Below are 13,226 nucleotides of genomic sequence, written 5' to 3' on the forward strand. Positions count from 1 at the left end.
AAATTCAAGATAATTAGATATCATCATAGATCTACTGTCATCTCAAAATGGCATCAACATGCAAATATGATAAACTGAACAACATAAAAGTAAAGCATCTATGATACTGAATCAAAGTATAACATCCGACCCTCAAGTCATCTCAAAATACAAATAACAATAATAGTATCAAGTATCTCTCGAATCAAAATAGACAAGGTACAGACTACAAACACGAGAGGCACTACAATAATTGCTCCCAGATTGGGCATGCTTCTTGAGGCGGCAATTTTATGATTATAAAATCAAGATTTTTCCATGGAAATTGAGGTTTTCTGGCACAAAAAATGATATTTTCTTGGCAATAGAGATTGAGGTTTTCTAGTAGAAAAGTTGAGGCTTTTTGGCTCGTAAATCGAGACAATTTTTGGTACATAACTAACACACTTCCTGAGGAAATTTTGGTATGGACTTGCAACTTTACAAGACTATTTCTAATACAAACTAGCATGTTTCTCAAAGTAATTTCAAGTATTGGTAGGCACACTTCCCGAGGAATTTTAGTGCAAGTCTTGATGCAATGATTTTTTATTTTTCCTTTTTGGCTCTTTTTTTTACCTATCTATGGTTTTTTTTTTGTAACTTGGTCATCTAGACTCTATTTTTCACAAACAAGATATTGTCGAAAAGCTGATTTCGAGCTTGTCATGATGGTACATTTTATTTGGACATTTTATGTTGTTTGGTTGTTAGTTTCTACTGTCAAAGTCAGGGGTTCTATTTTGCACTCCAGGAAACATATCTTAAGCATCCTATCTTCGATTTGGGAATTCTGTATAACATTGGAAAGGTCTTTTTGTACTCTTTCTAGTGATGCTAGTTGTTTTTTCAAATTCTGCTTCAGACACATTCTATTTATTCTTTTGTATTTTTGCATTATGGTTGATATCTTGGTAGTTTTAAGTTTAGGGATTGATTTCGTTGCTTCAAATGATTCGTCATGGGTTGTACTATCTATTGTATCAGCCTTATGTCTCTTATGGTTTATTTAGACATCATTTATATGCATTCTTGCAAATGCACTGAGATTAAGTGTCACTCTATTGCATTTTGGGATCTTGCACATTTTTGTGTTTTGTTGTACTCACACTACATTACAAAGTGCCTTGGGGAATTTCATGTTGGCTATATTCACCACCTTCCTATATTCACCACCTTCCTTTGTCAAGTCTGTGTTCCTTCCACGATATTAGCCTCATGATGTGCTAATGACATGTACCATTATTGGTATTTGTACTTCTTTTGCACTCTCAATGTTCCTAGTTCTTCTTTCTATAGGAGATATTGCATTCAGTTTCAATAGTCATGTCTTACCTCTCAGCATTATAGGGGGTTACATTGGTTTTTCTTTCTTTCTTGGTTCGATGGAGTGAGCTATGTGTTTAGTATTTGATCCTATGTACTAGGAAATTGCGGTGGTTGGATACCTATGCATTTCGGTGAGATGGATCATTTACCATATAAACATTCTTTCATTCCTATTTTTGGAGGTCATGAAGATACCTTCCATCTTCGATTGATTAGCTCTTTAGACTTAGTCTTAGATCATGTTCATTACAGTGGAGGTTCTTTAGATCAACAGTTTGACAATGTTTGTAGCTTCATGCTTCAGTGGTGTTCTTCATGATCATCTTTTGTTCCTATCTGAACTATGACATTCCCTAGTTTGGAGGCTTCTTTAGTCTTTCGCTAGTTCTTTTGAGCATTATTTTCATCTCTTTTTGGAGTAGGGTTTTTTCCATGTGGTTTTCTCTATTTCTCCTCTTTTCAAAGATTTGGTTGTGCTTAGGTACCTCAAAGGGCCTTTGTTGTTAGGACCTAAATTTACTTTCAGTAGTAGTTTCTAGATTTTTAGCTGCTTCCTATGTTTATCTTAAAGGGGGTTGTTAGAGTAATAAGATATTGTCTTATTAATTAAATTATTTTGATTTAATTATTAAGACACTTATTATCTTAGCTTACTTAAGCTAAATTTTAGGCATATAATAATAAATTCTTTTATTAATTATTATCATGCAACCTAGGTTAGTTACCTTGTAGGGTTTTGTTCTCCTTCTATAAGGATTGATCTCTTTGTAATTTATCGATTCACTTTTGATAATAGCAATTCCTCTTTTTTCTCATCAAGAATGTCTCATCTATAGATCTGGGAATTCCAACCTCCATAGCTTTTGCTTCTCTCTTTCTATGATAGGTGTTTCCATGTAGGTGCTTCTTAGACGCTGTGGGGTTGATCTTTCATCAACTTCAACAAATAAAAAATAACATTTTAAGTTTCTAATAAAACACTATTTAGACATATTATAGAGATTAAAAACAACACAAATATTATATTTTCAAAACCATTTTTTAAAATCACTCTTATTTGATGTCAAAAGACTATTTTCACCCAAAAACTAAATGTCATAGCATATTATATTATTTTTTAACATTTACTTCAATGTGAAGAAAAATATTAGCACAAATACTCTTAATTTATTTGATCAATAAAATATATGTACAAGTTTAAAAAAAGGTCAAATTTGACCTACAAATCAAATTGCTAAAGAGAAATGAAGATTTATTATGATTTTTTTTCAAAATACATCTAAATTGACAAGAAAACCATGGTCAAACTTATGGTTGTTCATTTGATAGATTTTATCTCAACATTATAAAAAGAATGTATGTAAGTTAGATAGGAAAAAGTACAGAGTAATAATATGACATCATACCATCATCACATTAAGCTATCTTAAAAATCTCTCTCTCTCTCTCTCTCTCACACACACACACACACACACTCTCTCTCTCTCTCTCTCTCTCTCTCTCTCTCTCTCACACACACACACACACACACACACACACACACACACACACACGCACGCACGCACACACACACACACACACACACACACACACACACACACACACACACACACACACACAGAGCCTATATGGAATAGACAACGCAGACTTTAAAAAATAGTTTTAAAAACTCATCATCTTACTCACTCCCTCCCCCCTCTACCTATCTCTCTTTATCTATCCATATCTCTCCTTATCCTTCTAAATACTACCTCCTATATCAAATAGACAATATAGATTTTTAAAATAATAATTTGTGTGTATATGTGCCGCGGACATTTATATCTCTATTTGTCCATATTTCGTCTTTCATATACTGCTTTATCTCATTTTGGTCTCTTTCCTCTCCTATACAACTCTCCCTCTCTACTTCTCTCTATATATCACTTCCCCCCTCTCTTCCCCTCTCTCTTTAAATATAACTTGTATTTAATGATAATCAAGTCTGATATTCCTATTTAACAATTTTCTTTTATAAAATGTACAATTATAAATATTATTTTTAAAATAAATTTTATACTATATAAAATAAAAGATCCAATAATAGTTTATTTCTAATTATTAATAATTTTAAAATATATTTTTTTTCATAAAAAACATGTTTATTTCTCTATAATACAACTACCTATCATTACAATCACCAATTATACAAATAATGAAAAACTTTGATAATTTTAAAAATAAAATCAAAGGTTTTTGTAAGAAGATTTAAATGACAAGCAAATGCTTGATGATCAATGATTTTGCAATCATATATATTTATTGTGTTGTCTCTTCATCTCTCCCTCTCTTATTCTTATTTCTCCCTCTTATACAACCTTCCTCTCAATTGATATATTGATGCACTTGACTACCCTTATATATAATTGTTGACTACATTAATGTTATTACTGAACAATAGGCTCTAATTTCAAACCCCACCTCCGCCCCATCTTACTAAATTTGGAAGAAAAAAATGATTGAATCTATTGATTAATAGGAGAGGGGTTATTTGACAAACACATTCAATACTCTCCTTATAATAATGCTTCATCTATTTACATACCATACTTATGCCACTTATCACATATTCTTATTAATGAGGAAGATATTCGACCAAAATAGTTCACTACGCCCTATTTTATATGGTCCTATGGAGTAAGCTTCATTGTTTTCAATAAAAACAATAAGAAGAAAATTTAAATATATTAATTATCTATTAATGTGATCATATTTCCACAATCCATGATAGCTATGTAAATTAAGTTTCTAGATTAGATCCTGTAAAGATTTTTTTCCTTCATCTTTACACAATCTAATCTAGAAACTTAATTTACATAGATATTAATTATCTCTTAAACTATTCTCGCAAATATAAATATTGTAATAATTTAGGATTACTTCACATATGAATTATTTTAGTAAAAACTCATAGGAAACTATTTTAATAAAATGTATGGATCAAGTTAGACAATAGAATCAAAAATATTTTAATTATTAACTTATTAGTATAGATATTAAAAATAAAAATATATACTATTATTTTTGACATATTTATATTGAAGTTGTTGTTTAGAATGGACAGATGGTTTGAAGTTTGAACTTGTTGATGTTTAGTAGCTTCAATCGGATAAACCTGACAATATATATCATTATGTGATATAATTTATATATATGTGAGATATAAGTTATGAGAGAAATGTGTGTGTGTGTGTGTGCGCGCGCGCATGTGCACATGACTATAATTCATTAGTATATAAATTATCAAGTTAACAAATAGGCATGTTCCTTCAAGGGACATGTCTCCTCATATCTTAGGCTTAATATAAAGATGAGAAAGATTTGTCTTTGGAAAATACGTTGGAAAAAAAATACTATAAAAGGTAGTCCCAATACATTTGCAACATCTTACAAAATTAACATGGTATAAGAGTAGAAAGGTTATGTGCCTGTGATATGTAGTCATAAAATCTTAATCTTGTCAAGTACTTTGCATATTGCTAAGGAAGACACCTAAGAAGGAACTGATGGTAGTATGGCAATCATTTATTGCTTTCAGTGATATTTCATTCTTGAAGTTATTCATTAATTCTGCCAACACATTTTCCTTTCCATGAGAAATAAAAGAAAATAAGTAAATGCGAACAAAGTTTGTGCACTGATATTCACATTGAGGGTGATAGATTTGGGCAACTACGTAGAGTCTAACTTTCAGTTATTTTAGTAGGGGACTATGTTTTCCATGGAGATCAAAATGTATTGTTTCTCAGATCAAACATCATTTTTGTATATAATGGCGAGGAGCATCTACAAAGAATTAATAGTACATTATACCTATATAGGAGTGCTTCCTGATAGAGCAACCTAAAATTGTGGTTTGTGTTACAACAACATTTCTCAGCTTGACTAAATCTCCCATCATATAATCACTTATTTGATATGTTTGAGATATCCAATGATACCCATGATATAAAGAACTAATGCTGGGAGTTATAGATAAAATATGTATCTACCAAAATAGAATAATATCTACAAGCTATATATGATCTATTAAGAAGAGTTCTAAAATAGAGGACATGGAGGACCATGAATAGATGCGCATTTGAGTCATCATGACCTACAATACAGATTATAACAAAATATTTTTTTAAACAAATTTATCAATGCCTATATATTCATTGTTCTTATTAATTGTGAAGTTTAAATTTAAAAAATATCTATTTGGGAGTACCTAAAGGAGTAACGTAATCAAAGGTATTGTATGGAATGGGACATCCATTCTTCAATATGTAGTTTCTATAACTTGCCTGTTACTTGGAGGAGAGAGCAACTGATATAACCATGAAGGACGATCAAATGCTTGATTAAATACTGAAGGCAATTTAAAAATTCCATCTCTTATCGATTTGTAGAGAATATCGGTAGCAATTCCTCCTATTCATTCATACAAGATAAATATGTTGATAGTTGATACTATCGCTTCCTTATTATCAACATTGAGTTGCACTCTAGAGTAGAGATAGAGATATTAGTTGATCGTTGAAGGAACGCCATTGAGGACTAATGATGGGATCCTTGAGGTTGCATACTTCAATAGAGAAACTAGGAACAATACTGCCATATTTGCATACTTAAAGGAATAGTTTTAGGCAAGTGGAAGATAACTTCCAAAAGATATCCATTGACCTATCGAGCATATGGAGTTGTGGAGCATCATTGATCGGGTTGCACAAGTAAGAATATATAATATCTTAAGGACATAAAATATCTGTTCAAGTATATGGATATTAAGTAGTGATTATAAATTATCGTCTTCATACAAAGGGAATATATGGTATAGATCATGATTAATAACAAGCCTAGATCCGCAAATTGCATCTCCCATATGGAGCACACCATAACCCCCGTGGCAACACTCACAATAACAATTATCTCCGCACCTATAATAGTTCATGGGTTGATCTTATAGTTCACGTTGAAGAAGAAAGACATATCAAGCACTTCAATAGCATCCATACACATTAAAGAATATCTCAACATATTTTATTCATTCCAACTCTGTTGCTAACTTGCAATTGGCTATGGAGCATGAGATAATAGGTGATTAATATTTGGGGGATGTCATGAATGCATAGCATCATATTTCTCTGCAAAAGGAAATTACTGTTGAGGGTAGACCATTGATTATTTTTGTTTGTACTGTGATTACATACAATCTCAAATACCCCTCTTATATTAACTAGTATTAAGTGGGGTTTAGCAGATAGTATAAGTACATTTGCATTGGTTTGGGAGATAAGGTTATTTCTGGTATTCTTTGATTTCACAATTTTACAAATTCATGCTTAGGTAAAACTATAAGATAACATCTCACATACTTAACACAAAAGAATGGTACCTATCTATTCTAAACCCAATAATCAACTAGGTTAGTATGTTATAATATGTTTATACTTATCATACACATTCTTTCTTGCTTATGATGTTAGATATTGCTTTCCATTAGACATTTGATCATGTTCTATATAATGTATTTAAGAAATTGGGTATATGGTTGAATTTTATCATGCTTTATATGTTGTTCTAAATTCATTATTTATGCTTTCAACACCTTATTCATAATGTTCATATTATTATTTGTTCTTAAGCTAACCCAACTAACCCATGATGGCTTATATATGTGTGTGTCTGCTTGGTGTGTCTTTTGGATGAGGTGAGGCAGTTGTGTGCAATCCTTAAGTCATTTTGATGTGACCCAAATAAAGTTACCCTCAACATCCCTGATAACACAACCAAGCCCACCTTTGTCAGGATTTCCTTTGGAAGCTCCATCGAAGTTGAGCTTCCATCTGAAGGTTTTATCCATAGGTAGGGGGGATTAGTCACATCACATCCATCCATCTGAAATCACAGTCCAAATCCAAGTCTTTCCTGACCACTCAATCATGTACTTTGGCACCATATGTGGCCACTAGATGGGAGATATAGTCATCAAGATGCAAGGTGTCATTCAAGAAATTGCGACCATTCCAAGAGTCCCTTCAGACATGATATGCTTGTAGGAATTCATGAACCACCATGTTGTTGAACCATTGAATTGTTTTGGGCATGTTAGGATTCGTTTGGGGTCATCGTTATCCAAGTATTTTGATTGCATAACTCGACACCATAGTTTATGAGGCTCCATATACAGTTTCTAGATGAGCTTCGTGCCAAGGGCGAGATTATTCTTTATGAAATTTCGGATTCTAGCTCCTTTGACATCTTTACTTTTACAGACTATTTCCTAGTTATTAAGGTGGCATTTCCTATCTTTCGAGCCTTCCCATGGGAATTTCTTCAGGGTGTTGTCCATGTCTTTCTCATCTTTGTGTGTGAGCTCCATGCATGACATATAATATATAGGAATAACAAACAATTCTGATTTTGTCATTGTGATGCACCCAAGGAGAGTAAACCATTTGTGGCGCTAGGATAGAGCTTTGTTCTTTAAGCGTTCTAGAACTTCAAACCAATGTTTAGTTGCATTGATGCCATAGAAGATTTGGACCCCCAAAATTTTGGTTGGTAACATGTTCACAAAGAATTGCAAGATGCCAACGATTTGAGATTGCATCGTCCTCATAACATTAAAGAAGAAAATTTGAATTTCTCCTTATTCATATGCTACTCTGACTGAACTTTGTAGTCCAATAGGGTGTCCCTAATAGCTTTAGCCTTTTGCATAGTTGGAACACCATATAGTGTTGTATCATCTACGAACTAGCTGTAAGTGTTTGGTATGTGGAAATTTCTAATTCTTTTACCTCGCTACTCCGAGCTAAGAGCTCTACTCTTGATTGCATAAATAAGAGCTTCAAACATTAAGACAAATAGGAAAGGGGAAATGGGGTCACCTTGGCGCATCCAATTGGTAGCTGGAAAGAAACCATATAAGTCCCCATTGACAAAGATAGAAAATATGACAGATGAAATACAGTGGTCGATTAGTTTCTACTAGTGATCGTGGAAACCCAATCTGAGCATGACCCCATCCAAGAACTGTCATGACACCCTATCAAATGCTTTGGAATTAACATCCAACTTGATAATCATGCCTAGAGTTTTATCCATTTTTAGAGAGTGTGCAACCTCACTAGCACGAATGATTCCATTTGTGATGTCCCTACTAGGCACGAATCCACTTTGCTTGATAGATATGACTTTACCAAGAATATTTTTCAGTCTGTTCGAAAATACTTTGGCGATAATTTTATAAATGATGTTATAGAGGGAGATTGGTTTGAAGTCATTGAAGGATTAACACTCACGTTTCTTGGGAATAAGAGCAATAATGGAGTTCTTGATATCCTTAATGGACCTTTTAGACTTACAGAAGTCTTCAACCAATTGCCATATATGTTGGAACCCAAAAAGTGCAAGCAATTCTGGGGAAAAAAATGAATAGTGAACCCATCAGGGCCTGGGGCTTTGTCAGGGTGGATTTGGAACACAACAGTTTTAACTTCAAGGGAGATTCAATTACATGACATAGAGTTATCTTCATTGCTGACTAACATAGGAATGTGATCTAAGATACCCACAAGATTTTGTTCTCCAAAGGCACAGCCTAACATGTTCTAAAAGAAAGCAACAGTTGCATTACCAACTTCCTCAAAGCCTTCCACTAGTGAATTAGAGGTGCTCATAATTTTTTAATTTTGTTGGAGGCTCTGCGCACTTGAACTGAGGAGTGAAAGAATTTTGCGTTAGCATCTCCATCTTTTAGCCATAACTCCCTAGCTTTATCACACCAATATAATTCCTTGGACTTTAGGATTTTAGTTAGCTCGGATTTTTAATTCTTTTCCAATTCAAATCCCTCCTTACGCATCCCATTCAAAATGACCTATTCATTCAATTGTTTGAGTTCATCCTCAACTCAAATTCTCTCTTGGAAGATGTTCTAAAAGGTAGATTTGTTCCAATCAAGCACCTTATGTTTGATGTATTATAGCATTTTAACCATTTTAAAACTGGGAGAACCTCTAAACCTAGCTTCATTCCACCATTGTTCTAGCAAAGAAAGGATCTTTGTCCCTTCACCACATAGTCAAGAATTTGAAGGTAGCAACAGGTGTTGGGGAGCATGGAGCAATGCTCAATTCAATAGGAAAGTGATCTGGAGTGGTGAAGGAAAGAATAGTGGCATCAATACATAAACTCAACTGAAACCAAGCAGGGGATATCATAAATCTATCAAGATGTTCAACAATTGTATTAAAGTCTTTATGCCGATTCGACCTAGTGAAGGTGTCATTACTTGTGGGACAGTTAATGAGACCAACTGCAATAACAAAATCTCTGGAGCCACACATTGGCTGGCTAATAAGTCTCAAGCCCCCATTTTTCTCTAATAAATCTATGCTAGCATTGAAGTCTCCACCAAGAACAACCAAATCTGAGATGGATCGGATAAAGTTCAGAATAGTGAGCCAGAGATTGTGTCCACCAAGAACAACCAAATCTGAGATGGATCGGATAAAGTTCAGAATAGTGAGCCAGAGATTGTGTTTGTTTACTGTGCTAGATGTTTATAAGAGTGAAAGATGCATTGTTTGTAAGGTTAGAGATTTTGGCAACATACCAATTATTGTCGGAATGAAATAAAGAGACAAATAACACATTGACTCTCGAGAGAATACCTATACCTCCAAAGCTCCCTAAAGAGTCCACACAAATAACTTTCCATGGCCACTAGTACTTTTCAAGGGCTGTACCCTCAATTGCAAAAAGTTTGGTTTCCTTTAGACGAATGAGATCACTATAATAAGTGCGCAAATGCCTCTTTATGAGGTGATGCTTGTTCGGGGCCCTTACACCCCTGACATTCCAAGTTGTTATCTTCATTGCTTCCCAAGGGAGGTGCTTCCTCCCTTGGTAGTTAAGAACTTCTTGATGCTGGTTAACCCCATTGTAGCCGCCTCCTCTCTGTGTTGCTTAAGTGATTTCCTGCCCTTATTTTTGTCAGCTTATCAATCTTACCTTGATTTGGCAAACCAAGGGCGGACTGGGAGATGCATCGAGTGTCATAGAAAAGCATATTGTAGTTCTAATAAGTCATAAGTTTTGTACAAATGCCATTGATATATATTATTTAAAGTTTAGACATTGATAATAAGATTGTTTTTCTTATCTTGAGGATTATTTTTCATTCTGTATTCTTCATTTTGCTTTATGTCCATTACCGTTTTACTCCAAGAATTGTTAACATGTAAGTGTATACATGGGTCATGTTGTTTTTGATGTACCAAATGACCATCCATGTCACTTTTTATGTCAAATAGACAACTCTATCAAACTCTACATATATTATTGCGATCATTAGTTTTATTCCAAATAACAAAAGGAAACATTTTGATGCATTATGTTCATAATGTAGTTTTCCAAAAAGTTTTGAAAATCTTTTTGACCATCATTGTGAATGTAAATTAAGACTGTTTAAAAGGCTCAACAACTCTTGTCGACTCCAACATGGTCGTGACAACCTCCTCATTAATCTCTTATTTGATTGTCCCAACCACATCAAGATCTGACAATGTAATAAAACATAGTTTGAATCTGTCGACTAAATATGCTGTTAAAGTTTCTAAAGCCATTTCAACAAGTCCATTTTGTGCGCATCATGTAATTATTTCGTTTCATGTGATGGCATCTCACTTTAGACATTTTTCACTTTTGTTTGTGCAACATTTACAACTATAAGATTTGATAAAAATTCTCCATCCCTGATACTTAGACAGATGTCCAAATCTATTTAGCCTCAATTGCCACACAAAAAAGAGCATGGCCATGGTCAACGAAATTGGCTTTGCATTCAAGTGCAATTCCAGCAATCAGCTCACGCCATGATTTGATAATTCTTTGAGTTTGTCGGCATTTTGTGTTAAGAATTGAAACACAAAAGAATACTAAATGATTCTGGGAATGACTTGCATCTTATTGAACAATCTAGACTTATAAATAGCCTTTACAATCTAAACTGAATGAGAAAAACAAGAGCACGTTGACAGCTAATCAACATGATAAGTGCAACAAGAAATGCTAAACAAGTTCCCTAAAGACTAGGGCTTATTCAAACTGAAAGCAAAAACTAAACATAACTCCTAATAGAAACCTAAACAGAACTCCTAACAGAAACCTAAACTTTCTCTTCATTCCCTCCCTTAAACTAGTTCCCAACTACAACTAGTTTAAATCAGGAACTTGGCAAACTCCCAACTGACTTCGAAACCTTTGAAACACATCCAATGTGAGGGGCTTTGTCATCACATCTGCCAGCTGATCTTCTGTTCCACAATAAACCAACTCAACTACTCCTTCTCGTGTGAGATCACGAAGAAAATGGAAGCGCACATCTATGTGCTTGCTTCAACCATGTAACACAGGGTTCTTCGATAGCTTAATTGTGGAACTATTGTCACAAAAGATTGTAGTACACTTACTTTCCTCTAGACTCAGCTTCTCAAGTATCCTCTATATCCAAATAGCTCGACTAGCACAAGCAGCTGCAGCTACAAATTCTGCTTCAGTACAGTGTGACTATAGGTTGTTTTCTTGAGGACCAAGCAACAACTCCAGAACCAAACATGAAGACATAGCCTGATGTGCTTTTCCTGTCTTCTACATCTCCTGCATAGTCACTATCTGCATAACCAACTAGACCTTCACACCCTCCCTTCTTGTAAAAAACTCCAAGTCCAGGTTCCTTTCAGGTACCTTAGTATTCTCTTGGCTGCCAACAAGTGTAACTCAGTTGGTTTAGCCATGTACTTGCTAATCAAGCTTACTGCAAACATCAAGTCCGGCCTCGTAGCTGTTAAGTACATGAGGCAACCCACCATCTACTTAAACAAAGTCTCATCAACACCAACCCCATTCTCATCTTTAGAAAGTTTACAACCTGGAACAATGGGATTATAGACCGAATTGCTATTCTCCATCCTGAACCTCTTCAACACCTCCAAAGCATATTTTCTCTAGCAAATGTAAATTCCATCTGACCTCTGCAACACTTCTATCCCAAGAAAAAACCTCATTCTTCCCAAATCAGTCATATCAAACTCCCTCAACATAGAATTCTTAAATTCAGAAAACATAAAATCATCATTGCCAGTAAATATTAAATAATCTACATATAACTTGACAATGAGAATCTTACCTCCCTTATTTGTTTTAATGAACAAAGTATGTTCACTATAACACTTCTCAAATCCTTCACTTATGAAGTGTGCTTCAATTCGACTAAACCAAGCTCGTGGAGCTTGTTTCAGTCCATAGAGGGTTTTCTTTAACTTGTATACTTTTTGAGGATTGTTCTTCAGCTCATGTCCCTTAGGCTGCTCCATGTATACTTCTTCATTGAGTTCCCCATGCAGGAAAGCGGATTTGACATCAAGTTGATAGAGAGTCCATCCTTTCTAAGTTGCTAGAGCCACAATCATTCTTGCTGTATCCATTCTTGCAACTGGTGCAAACACCTCTGTATAGTCTATCCCTTGTTGTTGCACATACCCCTTGGCCACCAAACAAGCCTTGAACTTGTCCACTTCTCTATTCTCCTTGAGTTTGGTCTTATAGACCCACTTCACCAATCTTCTTTGCACCTGTAGGCAGATTAGTGAGTTCCAATGTGTTGTTTCTTTTTATAGCCTTTATCTCCATGTCCATGGCTGTCCTCCAGTTGTCATGCTTCACTGCCTCCTCAAAATGTACTGGATCTGCTGAAGAAAATAGAGCCAAATTAGTACTATCTTCTTCCTTTGAAAGACCTTCCCCACTTATATAATCTCTCATCCACCCTGGGGGCCTTCTAGCTCTTC

This window comes from Cupressus sempervirens, chromosome 1 (genome assembly GCF_028749045.1).
Source record: "Cupressus sempervirens isolate cs-2001-9-10 chromosome 1, ASM2874904v1, whole genome shotgun sequence".
NCBI classification, from domain to species: Eukaryota; Viridiplantae; Streptophyta; class Pinopsida; order Cupressales; family Cupressaceae; genus Cupressus; species Cupressus sempervirens.